Below are 17,054 nucleotides of genomic sequence, written 5' to 3' on the forward strand. Positions count from 1 at the left end.
TATCTTCAAATATCTCCCACTTCATGTTTCTTTAGTGCTATTATGGTCTCACATGACTGAAACATATCTATGATCCTTTGTGCTACCCATATTTGTGTGCATTAAATATCCCGTTCATAGTATTTGAATTGGGTCCCAAATACTTAGGCAATATTCTAAGATGGGTGAAAGTGTTTGGAGTAGTCTTCTTGGCAGACAGATTAAATTTTCGCAGTAACTTGGAGTCTGCCACCAGCTTTACCCATGAGTGAGCCTAAGTGATTCTTCCATTTGATATCACCACAAACTGTTACACTCTGGTATTTATATGAGTTGACTGATCTGAGTTGTTACTTTTTTTCCATTTCATCACATTAGTACTATTTCATGGATCCCACAGTGAGTGGTCTCTGGGGTGTGGAAAGAAGTCAGGGAAGTGTATTTAATCTAATTTAAGTGAAATACATTGAAATGACATTACATAACTGTGCTGTAGTGCTACTTATAATACTAAACTAACTTGAAACATTAAATTTAAGAGTTTCTGCGCACATAACTTCCAGTGGAGTAGAAGTTCTTTAGTTTGGTCATAAGCCAGACCACATCACTACACAACATTTAATGTGCTCTGGTAAACTGTTCCTCACATGAGTACGACATATCTGCCCCCTTTCTGGTCTAATACTAATCCCTTAACATATTTGTAGAGTTGGTTTTTTGGCCCTAGTGCTATATTCAGGCTTTTCACTATTTGTTTGTGAAAAGAGAAATATTGTTAATCACAATGGATATTGACAAATATATGTATTGTGAAATAGTCTCTGCAGGATGTTTTAGAATTAACACCAGACATAATTCTTACAACATCGCACTGTATTCTGAAAATTTTCCTTCTGTACATCATGTTTTTCCAGATGACTCCATAAATCAGTAGTGAGAGGAAATACACAGAACAAACTACTTTCGTCATTTTTTAAATTGCCTATAGTATTAATCATGCTTGATGCAAACATAGTCAGCTCTAGGCACTTCATTAATTCTAGGCAGTTGATTTTGCAGTTGAAGATATGAACTATCTGTAGTCCAAAACTCTTAACACTTTGTCTTGAATTTCACAATTTCAAAAATATTTCTATAGTTTCTCAAGTTCTGTGAGATGTACAGGACTGTACTACTGCGTCTTGTAAAAATTCAGTGAAAATCCATTTGCCATGAACCATCTCTTGAAGTTTTCAAGTATTTCATTAGATGCCTTTTCCATAAGGCGACTGGTACTATTTTTTTCCCTATTCTTTTATCATCTGCAAAAATTTAAAATATATATCTTCTGAAACTGCAAGTGGAAGATTATTTATGTATACCAAAAACATAAAAACTAAAACTCAAACCTTCTATGCACTATTAGTAACTGCTTCAAATTCTGTGTGCCTGTTGTTACGCAATTGACATGGAATTGATACATACTGTTTCCTGTCATTTTGTCAAGCTTATTTTGGAATGCTTTTATTGGATGTTAAGCGATTTTAGGGCTACCTTTGATCAGTCCACTATCTACTTCTAAAGAAATTCCCTCATTTTCTTGATTTCTTTTTCCTGTCTAAAGTTTACTATGTTTCAAATAGTTTTTAATCTAGGTGCTGGGAGAAGCTATTTTTATCTTGAAAGTACATAAATTTTGTGCTCTGATGACCCTGCTTAGAATTTTACAATATATTTTGTAATGTAATTATCCCTGTCACCATCTTTTTCCATTGATGTAAAATGGTCTTCTTATAGCTTTCCATGATATCCTGATTTCATTTCTAATCTAGATTTTAGCTGCATTTAATCTGTTTCCAACAGTTAATTTCTTAGAACAACAGTTTTCAAAGTAGTGCATAGGCCATTCTGTGTAATAGAATGGGACACATACATATTGGTAACATTTTACATATGATTTTTCACACTCCAAAATTTAGTTTTTACTGAAAAGGAAACTCTTTATGTGATCATAAAATGGTATATGCCTAACCATAATTTCAGTAAAATGAAATTATAAAAATGTTATTTAGTATTGTGTAAATAAGTAAAATGATACACGTGATGGAATGGAGCATGGACATGATGTAAAATTCATCTGTGGTACTATAGTATAAAAATGCCATTAAAGTACACCAAATCAGATTCTGACCTTTATTTTATTTTATTTTATTTTATTTTATTTTATTTATTTATTTATTTATTTTTGATAGGTATAGCCAGTAGTCCAATCTCAATTAACTAGTTTTATTCCATCTGTTGCTTTAATATTAAAATTATTTCTTCAAGTTACTGAATGGGACATTCATTGTTTCAGAATGAGACTAGTACAAAACAATGTCATTTAAACATCTTTTATTTTGAAAATATTTGTTTGGAACATGAACGTATATTCAGATTTTACATTTTAACAAAAATATACCAGCCATTGAAATATCACTGATGTTGAAGCCACAGAATGAAACTCTTTGTTGCTGCTCAATACTAAGCATAACAAGAATTTGGAGAATATGCTATCTATCGCTACCACTTTATAATAGGTACCTATTACCTAGTAGATCCAAGTAGGAATACTTCTAACTGAATATCTAAGGAAGCCAGTGTAGGTAATACACTCTTAATTACCAACACCGTGACACAGAGAAGAGGCTGTGCACACACAACTGTTGTCCAGATAGAACTGATTCTACCAGAGATAGTATCACTGCAGGTGCACTCACTGCTGACCAAAGTAGATCCTTCCCCCTTGCTATGATTGTTGATGGTGGAGTCACCACAGTGCTCCTTCCTCTCCTCCAGGAGTGCAGGGCACTGGAAGGGGGGTAGAGGGCAAGTTCACTGAAGTCACTGTGGATGATGTAATCTTTGCACAGCTGCATGTGACTAGCCGTGCCATGGGTGGCTGGCTACTATGCGAGGCATGACTGTAATGTTTCTCAGTGAGAAAATGAAAGAGAGTATATGTTGTTACCCTCACCCCTCTTTCACAACAGGTGTTATTGTATAAGATGTAGAGGGAGTTGGTGGGGCCAGCCATAGCATAACTCTTGGTCTGGGTTGGAGTTAGGTGGGACAGGAGAGGGTCTAGGTTGCAGGGTCACAGTTGCTGTTGCCTCAACCTCTATTTGTGTGTGTGAAAATAGATGCTGCATCTGATGGTAGGGGTGCTTCCAGCTGATAACTGTCACGTCATAGTGGTTCGTTTGACATTGTGGTGGAGTCTGTAGCTGCAAGTGAATTGTCTGGAGAGGAACCTGTAGTCTACCTGCCATTCCCTGTGCTGCCCTTTGATGACAATGGAGTCATCAACAACATTCATTGTTCCCTCTTTTGGCTGAAATTGCTGCATGTTGTGTCTCACTACAAAAGTGTTTTTTGTTCGAGGAAACTGCACGGGTGTGCTCTTGAAGGGTGTGAGAATGGCCTTCATTTTGTGGTGAAGCGTGCTGGGATATTTTTAATTCCCCTCTTGTTTTGCCATCTGCTTCCTTCAATTCGTTTTTTCACTTCCAATGAATTACCATTGGCATACGCAAATATAATCTGCATTTTCATAAATGAGGAAGGTTGACCATCATTTTCAATGAATATAACACCAGATCTAATTTTGTGCTTAGTTTCATGAAGGCAAATGATTTTCTAATTTATTTCAGCTATTTCTAGTTAGTATCTTTCATTATAGGGTGAAATTAGTAATTGTTTCTTAACTTAAATTCTGTTGTTGGCATATAAAGAAATATAAATTCTGTACTAATTATAAACATTTGGAGGGAAAACTAATAGTATTCTTAAAATATTTAACAGTTTTCTCAAAAGTATTGTTTACATATATATGTTAATTTCATGATTTAAACAAATAATTCGGCTTAACCCTCGTAGCAGAAGAAACTGTTAAAAGGAACCAATTTTCCTATGTATTCAGTTAATTTAATGAGTTAAGTTTTAATTGTAATTTCTGTAAATTTAACTTCAAATAATGTGAAGTTTAAGTACCTATTATTGTGAGGATATATATGGGCCCAGTTTTTGGTCTCAAGACAGTCAGTCCGCGGACAAGAATCCTGTGTTGGTGAGAATGACAACAATGCATCAACTTAACAGTGAAATAAATGTTACACCAATAGACCATGTGTTAAAGCAATGACACTGACTGTTCTATTCATTTGAAAAACTGTAACTGTGTGCTTAGGTTTTTACTGTTCGTAGATGTACAACAGTAAACTATTGTAGCATTATGTGTATGTTCACTTGAAAACTATTAATGAGTCTTGTGGAAAGTTAAAAAATATTGCATTGGCCATATTAAATGTGTGTAGGGAGGGGGGGGGGGGGGTGGAAAGTGAAAGTAAAACATAGTGTCCAAATTACAAACCCTGTTTTTTTCAGCCAGTGTAGCAACACAGTACATAGACACCGAGGACAACAAATGAAGAAAAACAAAAGTAGGAAGACCGAGCGAGGTGGCGCAGTGGTTAGCACACTGGACTCGCATTCGGGAGGACGACGGTTCAATCCCGTCTCCGGCCATCCTGATTTAGGTTTTCCGTGATTTCCCTAAATCGTTTCAGGCAAATGCCGGGATGGATCCTTTGACAGGGCACGGCCGATTTCCTTCCCAATCCTTCCCTAACCCGAGCTTGCGCTCCGTCTCTAATGACCTCGTTGTCGACGGGACGTTAAACACTAACCACCACCACCACCACCACAAAAGTAGGCGAACCGCTACATGTGGTGCCCTGACATGAGGAATAGAGGAGGCTTGGAACTTAAATAATAGAACTATTTATTCACAACCAATTCTAAAGAGTTACATTATAATATTCTTCTCGGGTGTGCAGCCGGATCATAACGTCATCTTCACACAATATTTCAGCAGTCCACCTGGCCACCATCTTCAGGTGAGAGTGCTGGTACACGATCTCGCAACAACTGAGTTCGCAGTGTTTTTTTTTTCTTTCCTTTATTGTATTTCAATTCCCCATCGGGGTGGGCTTGCAGCGGCATATGCACTGCTCTTCATCCAAAAGGCAGAGAACAAACAATAGAAGAAATTTAAAAAATAATAAAGGAGAAAACATGGTGAACATAGATACAAAAAAGGAGGAACATCATGGAAGACAATAGACAAAAAGGAGACGACTGTAAAATTGAGATAAAAACCATAAAAAAGTAGCACACACGAAAAAAACCAAACACTGGGACAATTAATAGAAACAAGGCGCAGAATGACCGGAGCATAAAAGTATCAATGGATGGCATAGCACATAACAAACACCGACAGTAACACTAAGTACACGGCCAGCACACAATTAAAATCACAGCTCTCAACACACAGGTGAAACAGCACTAAACACAACACTGGCGTGGCACACTGATGATGATCAAAACGGAGGATCTGCCAGGCGCAAGGAGATGAGGGAGAAGGGAAAAAGGGAGGGAGGGGAAGAGAGGGGGGATGGGTGGGGTGTGTGCCAGAGAGGGCCAGCTAGGGAGGGACGTGGGAGGCAAAGAGGCAAGGATAGGTCCAGGGACTCGGGGGGGCGGGGGGGGGGGGGAGGAGGAAAATCTGCTTTAGGGAGAAGGACGGGAGAGGAAAAAGGTGGCCCTGGGGAGAGGGGACTTCTCAGCACAAGCGGCAGCCCCTATATAGGCCGCAGAAGGTGCCGTAACTGCCCTCTAGCGCAAGTAAACATACAGCGCCCCAGTGGTGGAAACATGCGAAATCGAGATACAGCTATCAAAAATTAAAAATTATTCCAATGATCGAAAAACAGACCGTTGTTTTTAATGTCTGATAACACCGAGCTCCGAGTCTTACTTAAAAGGTAACCCTTGTCTCTATTAATATGATTACCAGATAATCGAATCTCTATGGATTCTTTTAAAAACACAGTCCCAATAGCAAGATGCAGGAGCAACAATTTGTGTTTCGTCATTCAGCATTCTATGTCCGTCGGTAAGACAGTGTTCCACCTGTTGTGAATTGGCAGGTGCCAATTCACGGGGTTTGGAGGAAGCCGAAAGGCACGCGTTAAAGCTCACGCGAACTGGCGTGAGGTCTGGAACAGGACAATGTAATTAAGATAGCCAATAAGGTACGTTGCTGCTGGAATACTTAACTTTAATCCATAATTGGTGTACATCGCTCTTGACGGTACATAATTACAATCTCAATATAAACTGGTAATGGCGCCTTGCTAGGTCGTAGCAAATGACGTAGCTGAAGGCTATGCTAACTATCGTCTCGGCAAATGAGAGCGTAATTGTCAGTGAACCATTCCTAGCAACGTCGGCTGTACAACTGGGGCGAGTGCTAGGACGTCTCTCTAGACCTGCTGTGTGTCGGCGCTCGGTCTGCAATCACTGACAGTGGCGACACGCGGGTCCGACGTATACTAATGGACCGCGGCCGATTTAAAGGCTACCACCCAGCTAGTGTGGTGTCTGGCGGTGACACCACACCACCACTGCAGATTTCTAAGGCTGACGCAACTATGTGTGGCACTGGTGCTCAACACATCGGTCCTGAATGGTCCGGATTGTCTGACCACAGTAGCAAGGGATCTTGTACACACCGGACTTCCTCAAACCCAAGTCAACCTTAACTGAGCCAAGAAGCGCTCTAATCTTGGCTGGCGGACGAAAAATGCTTCTGATATGATATCTTTTTAGAATTCTTCCTATTTTCGAGGAAATGCTCCCAGCAAGAGGTAGAAAAGCCACTGATTTGCAGGTATCTTCTGGTGGTTCAGGCGAAGGTCCAAACTGGAAAGCACAATGGATCTATTTATCTGTATAGCCATTCTGCTTGAACACAAACTTCCGATGGTCCAATTCCTGTGTCAAGCTTTCTCCATCTGAAATGGCATAAGCTCTTCTCACCAATGTCCACAGGACCCCCATACGTTGGAACGATGGATGACAGCTAGAAGCATGCAGGTAACGCTCCGTGTGCGTAGGCTTTCCATAAACACTGTGTCCCAGTGTCCCATCATTTATTCTGTACATCAGAACATCCAGAAACGGAAGCTTGCCATCACTTTCCACCTCCATGGTAAACTTGATGCTAGGATGCAGGGAATTAAAATGGTCTAGGAGGCGATCAAGAGCTTCTCTCCCATGAGGCCACACCATAAACGTATCGTCAACGTACCTCCAGGAACAGGTTGGTTTGAAGGACGCCTTCTTCAGCGCCATGTCCTCCAAATCTTCCATAAAAAGGTTGGCGACTATTGGGGACAATGGGCTCCCCATAGCCACTCCGTCAGTCTGTTCAAAATATTTGTCATTGAATAAAAAGTACGTCGACGTCAGAATGTCGCGACAAAGCCTGGTTGTTTCCTCATCCAGTTTCTCACCAATTAATTGCAAGGATTCTTCCAGAGGAACCCGGGTAAAAAGCGACACGACATCAAAGCTCACAAGCAAATCGCAGGGACTAAGAGACAAGGACTTCAATCTCTGAATAAACGCCATAGAATTGGGAATGTGATGTTCGCATTTACCGACGTGACGGCCAAGAACAGATGCTAAATACTTGGCTAGATTGTAGGTAGGAGCACCCAAATTACTCACGATCGGACGAAGCGGAACCCCTTGCTTATGAATCTTGGGCAGACCGTATAATCTCTGAGGAACAGCAGCACCAGGACGAAGTTTTTGAAAACATCGTCAGGTAAAAGCGTTTTCCGTTTTATCCTTTCAGTTGGGTCGTCCTGCAATCTTCGGGATGCTGAGTCCTCAAGTAAGTGATCCATCTTTCCCAGATAGTCATTCCGTGACAGAAGAACCATTGCGTTGCCTTTGCCCGCTGGTAGAATTATCAGATCTTCATCTTCTCTAATTGACCGGACTGCTGCCCTTTCGAGAGAGGAGATCTTACTCCGTGGAGGTGGCGCCCGCCGCAATGTATGTTTTTTGTTGTTGTGGGGTTTAAGGGCGCTCAACTACTGAGGTCATAAGCGCCCAGTCACAGTTATTAGAGCACATGGAATCTAGTAATACTCTAGGGGAGGAGGGGGGGGGGACACCAGAAAGGCTTGACAAAGATGCAGATAAAATAAGTAAAAAGTTAGATGTCTTCGGACAAGCCAGTCAAAGTTATAAAACGCAGAACACGAGAAGCTGCTCGAGCGTCATCAGCTAAAATATCTGGTAAAGTAGATGGAAGGGACAGGACAACACGAGATTGACTAAAGCGGGGACACGACAATAAAACATGGCGCACTGTTAATGCCTGACCACAAGGGCACTGCGGGGCTGGGTCACCGGAGAGCAGGTAGCGGTGGCTAAACCGGCAATGCCCAATCCGCAACCTGGTCAGAAGGACCTCCTCTCGCCGAGATGGTCGGGAGGAGGTTGTCCAAGCAGTTGGGAACGGTTTTACTGCCCGGAGCTTGTTTCCTTGGAGGGATGACCAAGCATCCCACCACAACGACACAAGCCTCTTACAAACATCCCCACGAACGTCAGATGATGGGACACAATGGGAGGCTGGCCGAGGCAGGAGGACTGCAGCCTTCGCTGCACCATCCGCAGCCTCATTCCCAGGCACTCCTACATGTCCGGGAACCCACAGAAAACTGACAGGAGAACCATTATCAGCGAAAGAATGGAGGGACTGCTGTATCCATTGAACCAAGGGATAGACGGGATAGGGAGCTCCAAGGCTCTGAAGAGCACTGAGTGAGTCAGAGCAGAGTACATACGATGAATGACGGTGGCGGCGGGCATACTGAACGGCCTGATGGAGAGCAAAAAGCTCGGCCGTAAAGCTGGAACATTGGTCGCGGAGCCAATATTTAAAGGTGGCGGCCCCGACGACAAGGGCACAGCTGACACCATCGTCAGTTTTGGAGCCATCGGTGTAAATAAAGGTGTGACCGCCAAGTCGGGCACGAAGTTCGACAAACCATGAGCAATACACTGCAGCCGGAGTACCCTCCTTCAGGAGTGAGCTGAGGTCGAGATAAACATAAACCGGAGCCTGGAGCCAAGGTGGTGTCAGGCTCTCACCCTCTCTGAAGGTGGTAGGGAGGGCAAAATCCAATTGTCGAAGCAGGCGACGGAAGCGGACTCCGGGGGGCAGCAGGGCAGACACATACAACCCGTACTGACGGTCGAGAGAATCGGCGAAGAAGGACTGGTAAGAGGGGTGGTCGGGCATAGACAACAGCCGGCAGGCATACCGACACAGCAGTACGTCGCGCCGGTAGGTCAACGGTAATTCGGCAGCTTCAGCATAAAGACTCTCTACAGGACTAGTGTAGAAGGCTCCGGTCGCAAGACGTAACCCCCGATGGTGGATGGAGTTGAGACAGCGTAAGAGAGATGGCCGAGCAGATGAGTAGACGAAGCTCCCATAATCCAGCTTCGATCAGACTATGGATGGATACAAGCAAAGCAGGACAGTGCGATCCGCTCCCCAAGATGAACCACTAAGAACTCTGAGGACATTAAGGGAACGTGTACAACGGGCCGCCAAATAAGAGACATGCGGAGACCAACACATTTTCCTGTCCAACGTGAGCCCTAGAAGCTTAGTTGTTTCCAAGAATGGGAGAACAACGGGACCGAGATGTAAGGATGGCGGCGGAAGGAACGCTTTATATCGCCAAAAGTTGATACAAACCGTCTTCTCTTCAGAGAACCGGAAGCCATTTGCCACGCTCCATGGGTATAGGCTGTCTAGACAACGCTGAAGGCAGCGCTCCAGGAGGCATGTTCTCTGGGCACTGCAGTAGATCGCGAAGTCATCGACAAAGAGAGAGCCTGAGACATTAGGTGGAATGCAATCCATAATTGGATTGATCGCGATGGCAAAAAGGGCTACGCTCAAGACGGAGCCCTGAGGCACTCCGTTCTCCTGGAGGAATACGTCGGACAATACGGAACCCACACGTACCCTAAACTTTCGATCCGTTAAAAGGGAATCAATAAAAAGGGGCAGGCGACCGCGTAGGCCCCACCTGTGCATAGTGAGGAGGATACCTCCTCTCCAACAGGTATCATAAGCCTTCTCCAAATCGAAGAACACGGCTACCGTTTGGCGCCTTCGCAAAAAGTTGTTCATGATGAATGTCGACAAGGTCACAAGGTGGTCAACAGCGGAGCGGCGGCGACGAAAGCCGCATTGGACATTTGTAAGTAGCCGTCGAGATTCAAGAATCCAAACTAACCGAGCATGAACCATGCGCTCCATCACCTTACAGAGACAGCTTGTAAGAGAAATGGGTCGGTAACTAGAAGGAAGGTGTCTATCCTTCCCGGGTTTGGATATAGGAACAACGACGGCGTCACGCCAACACATGGGGACCTGACCTTCGGTCCAGACGCGATTGTAGGTACGAAGAAGGAAGCTTTTGCCCACCGGAGAAAGGTGTGCCAGCATCTGAACGTGAATGGCATCTGGCCCCAGAGCAGAAAACCGGGACAGTGCAAGCGCACGTTCGAGTTCCCGCGTAGTAAAGTGGGCATTATAAGTTTCCAGATTCAGCGAGTGGAGGGAAGGTCGCCGAGCCTCTTCTGCCTCTTTCCTGGGAAGGAAGGCAGGGTGGTAATGGGCGGAGCTTGAAACCGCCGCGATAAACCGGCCGAAGGCGTTGGAGACAGCCACAGGATCAACGAGGACCTCATTACCTGAGGTCAGGCCAGGTACCGAGGAGTGGGCCTTAATGCCCGACAGCCGGCGCAGGCCACCCCATACGACAGAAGAGGGAGTAAAAATGTTAAAGGAGCTGGTGAAAGAGGCCCAACAAGCTTTTTTGCTGTCTTTGATGACTCTACGGCATTGCGCTCGGAGTCGTTTGTATCCAATACAATTCGCCAACGTAGGATGGCGGCGAAAGGTGCATAAAGCACGTCGTCGAGCAAGGATAGCATCTCTACAAGTCTTGTTCCACCAGGGGACGGAAACGCGACGTGAAGAAGAGGTAGTGCGAGGAATGGAACGTTCGGCAGCATTGATGATAACAGCCGTGAGGTATTCGACCTGTCACAACTGAGGAAATCGTGGTCCGGAAAGGTCGCCAGGGAGGAGTAAAGTCCCCAGTCAGCTTTCGGTATGTTCCAGCTCGAAGGACGTGGGGATGGGGTGTGGTGCAGGAGACGAACGACACAGGGGAAGTGGTCGCTCGAATAGGTGTCAGAAAGACCATACCACTCGAACCGATGGGCAAGCGTGGTAGAACAGATTGAGAGGTCCAAGTGGGAGCAGGTATGAGTAGAGTCCGAGAGGAAAGTCGAGGCGCCAGTATTGAGGCAAACGAGATTGAGATGGTTGAAGACATCCGCCAAGAGTGAGCCCCTTTGACAGGATGCAGGAGAGCCCCAAAGGGGATGATGGGCATTGAAGCCGCCAAACAATAAAAACGGCGGGGGAAGCTGAACAATCAGGTGCATCATGTCAGCCTGACTAACGGCAGATGAAGACGGAGTGTAGATGGTACAAACTGAAAAAGTAAAAGCAGAAAGAGTAATACGGACAGCTATTGCTTGGAGTGGGGTGGTCAATGGGATGGGATGCTAATAGACATCGTCCCAAACGAGAAACATGACCCCACCATGAGCTGGGATACCGTTCACAGGGGTGAGGTCATACCGCTCCGAGGTATAGTGGGTAAAGGCAATATGGTCAGTCGGGCGCAACTTGGTTTCCTGGAGACCAAGGACGAGCAGACAGTGCAGGCAGAGGAGCAGTTGTAATTCCTCCCGATTAGATCAAATACCTCGTATGTTCCAATGTAACAAGGCCATCGCTAGTCAAAAAAGAGGGGGAACGAGACGGGGGAAGAGCTGGTCACCTCGACAACCGCGGAGGGCCAGGTTTCGAGGGAACGACGCTACAACTGGCGGGAGGCGGATCCTGTTCCATCGAGTCATCGCCAGCTGTGGCCGCTGTCCCTGGTTGTGTAGGAGGGGCAGCATCATTTGCCAACGAGAGGCCAGCTGAGCGCCTGGCAGCAGAGCGTCCCGGCGAAACTGAGGACGGCCGGGAGCAGCGACTCACGGATGGAGCGTCAGACGAAATGCGCCGGGGTGGAGAGGGGGATAGAGACTTCTTCTTGGAAGCCTTCTTGGAAGCCTTCTTGGAAGTCCGAGGAGACACAGGGATGGTGGGCAGGACCCGAAGTAGGTCCTCACGTGTGGGGTCCGTTTTGGAACGCCGGACCTCGGAAGCTGGGGTCCGGAACGTTTCCCCGATGGACGCCTGAGAAGAGGATCGCTTCTCAGGCGGCGGGGGGGGGGGGGAGGAGGAGGAGGAAGGGTGGCCCCTGGGGCAGAGGGGGCGGGGGCCACGGGGGAGGAGGATTTGGAAGGGAGGGATTTGGGAGCCGGAGGCAGAGACCCCGGATGGGGGGAGGAGGCGGAGGGGGGACAGGATAGGGGTGAGGATACTGCGGAAGGAGTGGACACAACTGAGGCAAACGAAGTGGTCAATGGCACAGGATGGAGGCGGTCATACTTCTTCCTGGCCTCAGAATAAGAGAGATGATCCAAAGTTTTGAGTTCTTGTATCTTCTTCTCCATCTGATATGCGGGGCAGTCTGAGGATCTAGGCGAGTGGACGCCAGGACAATTAACGCACCGAGGTGGTGGGGTGCATGTATGTTCCTCACGAAGAGGTCGTCCACAATCACCACAAAGGGGCTCAGCCTCACACCGTGACGACATGTGCCCAAAGCGCAAACACCGAAAACAGTGCATAGGAGGCGGGATGTAAGGTCGCACATCGCACCGGTAGCACATCACCTTTACCTTCTCCGGGAGAACGTCCCCCTCGAAGGCGAGGATAAAGGCCCCGGTGCCGATGCGACGGTCTTTGGGGCCGCGCTGGACTCGCCGGACGAAATGCACGCCTCGGCGCTCCAGGTTGGCCCTGAGCTCCTCATCAGATTGCAGCAGGAGGTCCCGATGAAAAATAACCCCCTGCGTCCTATTTAGTGCCAGATGCGGGACAATGGACACTGGGATGTTCCCTAGGCGGTCGCATGCCTGGAGCGCCGCCGACTGTGTGGCGGAGGTGGTCTTGATAAGAACGGACCCTGAACGCATCTTACTGAGAGCCTCGATTTCCCCGAAGATGTCCTCAATGTGCTGTACAAAGAACATGGGCTTGGAGGTGGCGAACGTCCCCCCATCGGTTCGAGAACAAACCAAATAGCGGGGGAAGTACTTCGCCCCAAGCCGGCGGGCCTGTCCCTCCTCCCAGGGAGTGGCCAAGGGGGAAAGGGCAGGAGAACCAGAACCAGAGACAGTACCTTTCCTTTTGAAAGACTCGGCCTCAGAGCGACCTGATACGTGTTGACGTTTCATCTGCGAAACGTCCGCCCCGATACCACCAACTCCGACCAGGGGCTCTCCCCACGGGCGCCACCCAGCCTCAGCAAGGGTCCCCTGGCAGGATGACCATTGCCGGGAGTCCTGATGCCCCAAGGAGATGGGCATCTACTCCTTGGCCGACGTGGGGAGGGTGCAGCTCAGGTATCGGCAGTACGATCCCTGTGTTGTCAGGGGGCTACAACCTAGAGGGTACATGACGAGCCCACCACAACGGGCTGGCTACCGTGCTGGATTTCTGGTGCCATAGAAAGTCCTTCATGATCGTAGGTGCAGATGGGGACGCACTAAGGGCGTAACTTGTACAACCCATCAGGCGTTTAGGCCCAATTTGAGGAATAGTGGGTATGGTTACAACGCCGGTACAATGCTGAGTGCCAAGATCTTAGTGCACTGAGGACCAGTCGTACACCACGTAAGGCGTCCTTCCCCAAAAGGCTCGTACTTCTGTAGAATTTTGAAAAATGGAGGTCAAACCCCAAGGGGGACCATCACATGGAAGGCCGAAACGGTTGAAACTCCTTTTAGTCGCCTCTTACGACAGGCAGGAATACCTCGGGCCTATTCTTACCCTGGACCCGCAGGGGGTGCAATGTATGTAAGACCTCTTTCCTAATCTCTTCAGCTTGGTCCTCAGAAAAGATGGACACTGCTTGTTCAACGGCGCAGATGAATTCGACGATAGGCACATTCCTCGGTGTAGGGGCAAAATTCAGGCCTTTCTCTAACACTGACAGCGTGGCGTCGTCCAGTTCTTTACTCGTGAGGTTAACCACTGTCCGTCGAGGGGTGTCATCAGATATCACGGGTTGAGAATAAAGCCGTTGAAACTTCGAATACTGTTTCATGACGGCGCTCCTATGCGTCCAATCTGATAGTGCCCAAGAACTATCCACCCATTCCCAGGATGCAGCCGACAGCAGCGACGATAACTCCAAGTGCAAGAAAAGTAAATCCTTGGATATGAGATCCAGTTGTCTTCGAGTGAAGCGAATGTGCTTCTTTACTAAGACGAAACTGGCACGCTTCTTGATATTGTAGGCTTTGTTCTCAGCCCATGATATCTGATGACGACACCCGTCGACGGACAGTGTTAAAGCAACGACAGTGACTGTTCTATTTATTTGAAAGACTGAACTGTGTGGTTAGCTTTTTACTGTTCGTAGATGTACAACAGAAAACTGTTGTAGCAGTATGTGGATGTTCGCCTGAAAACTATTAATGAGGCTTGTGGAAAGTTAAACAATAGTGCACTAGCCAAAAAAATGCATAATGGGGGGGGGGGGGGATTTGTGAAAAGTGAAAGTAAAACATCTGTGAAACGCAACTGTGCACATGTCGGCTACATTATTTACAATAGTCAGTGTCAAAATTACAAACCCCATTTTTCAGCCAGTGTAGCAACACAGTAAGTTAACGCTGAGGACAACAAATGAATAAAACAAAAGTAGGCGAACTGCTACAGTTTGTGTTGTATCTTTATTGTTTGTGCCACTGGTATCCTGTAGAGCTCATCCAAGTTTAAGGTATTCACCGTAACTGTGCTGAGTTTTCCTTGGAGAAGAACGTCAAAGGTGTTGGCTCCACATTTTATCACTGTGTGGGGGCCTGAATTTGGTGGCTGCAGAGCAAGGCAGACTGTATCATCTTCTAATATGAGAGTCACAGTTTTTTAGAAATGGATGTACAAAAATTTTGGTTGAGTCATGGGCCTGTGGAGATCGTATTCTGATAAGCTGTTTCACTTTGCAGATGAATTCATTGGCGATTGTGACAGCAGGAGCCGGCCGAAGTGGCCGTGCGGTTAAAGGCGCTGCAGTCTGGAACCGCAAGACCGCTACGGTCGCAGGTTCGAATCCTGCCTCGGGCATGGATGTTTGTGATGTCCTTAGGTTAGTTAGGTTTAACTAGTTCTAAGTTCTAGGGGACTAATGACCTCAGCAGTTGAGTCCCATAGTGCTCAGAGCCATTTGAACCATTTTTTTGACAGCAGGACGAAGTCAAGTGGTAGGGTGAGTGGTTCATCATATAGAATTTCTGCTAATGAAGTGTGAAGAGCTTCCTTACACACAGAAAGCGTACCTAAAAGCATCTACAGTAAGGATTTTGTCCACTCTCCACCATGGCATATGAATACTGTTTTTAGTGTGTGGCGTCAGCATTCCACCAACCCATCGCTTTGAGGTGATATGCAGGTAGTGTTGAAGTGAAGGACACCCCAGAGTTTACAGAGTTTGGTAAATAGTTACGACTTGAATCGACGACCTTGCTCAGTTGTGATGGAGGCAGAGAAGCCAGAACGTGAGATCCATTATTCCTCATTTGCTTTTGCCACGATTTCTGCTGTGATGTCAGGATGAGGTATGGCTTCAACCCGGCAGGTGATATGGTAAACTGCAGAGAGAATGTACATAAAGCATCTTCATTCTGGGAGGGGCCTATCCAAGTCCAGGTGAATATGTTGAAAGTGGGCCTTAGACGTAAAAAATTGATCTCGTTGTGGCTCTATATGTCATCTTACCTTACAGTGTACATGAGCTGTACAATTTTGTGTTGAATTCTTGATTTACCATTTGACATCTGGTCATACAAAACGGTCTGTTATTAGTTTGGCTGTGAGACCCTGGTTGAACAAATGATTAACAGAAACTATGTTTTAGATGTGTGGTGGCAACTGAGGCACGTAAGCTCCACAAGGCTAATCATGGGATGGGAGAAGAATTGAAGAATCTTCTGACGTGGCCCAGCTGGCTAGTCCCAACAAGCAGTGCAGTGCAGTGACATGACCATTGCATTTCTTTGGGCAGCTGTGTCAGGAACATTCCATGTGGACCTGACCATAAGTTGTTATTGTTATTCATGCCATGACATATAGAAACGTCACTTTCGTATTTAACATGTAAATGGTGACTGTTTCTGCTGGTTTGAAACCCTAAACAAAGCATAGTGGAAATCTCTGTCTTGTGCCTACAGTTCATTAGGACTGTAGTCGGGCGACAGCTCCAATGTCAGAATGTGAGTGATGAGGTAAAGTACACCGACTAATAACAGCAGCTGCTAACAGCAGCTGCTGACATTTGCTGCAGGGTCACCAGTGTGGTGCATCTCAGAAGGACTACTAATTACAGAACAAAAAAGCAGCTAGTTCAGATAATAAGCACTTTATTACTGGCATCAAAATATGAAGAAAAACCTGCCCACACACAACTACTGTTCAGAACAAAGTGCTCAACCAAACATAGTCTCACTACAGGCACACTCACCACTGACCAAAGAGTCTTCTCTGTGACTACAGTTATCGATAGTTGACACATGCTCACCTCAACGATTGTATGGGATTTACACACATCATTTTGGTGTCAGATGGGTAATGTTAACATATGTGAATTCTTCCTATTGTCACATTATTTGTGGTTGGCTGGTAACACAAGGGCAAAAAATTACAAATTGAAGGTATGCATTTTCAGTTACAAGGATAATAATAGTTTGGACCAATGAAAGGAGTTTGTTACATCACACTTAGAGGTCAACACTGGAACTCTGTGCGCAGCTTGCATTAATGGTTTCAGATCAAGAGGAATCACATTTTGGTTTATAAATTCCCTGAATCCATTTATGTACTACCTCTTGTCTGTTAACTGAAAACAGATTGGTTATATTGCTGCCATTTTTTACTAATGTGTGTCTATTCAGGCCAGTGAGGTGTGGTCACATCTTCA

This window comes from Schistocerca americana, chromosome 9 (genome assembly GCF_021461395.2).
Source record: "Schistocerca americana isolate TAMUIC-IGC-003095 chromosome 9, iqSchAmer2.1, whole genome shotgun sequence".
Taxonomy (NCBI): domain Eukaryota; kingdom Metazoa; phylum Arthropoda; class Insecta; order Orthoptera; family Acrididae; genus Schistocerca; species Schistocerca americana.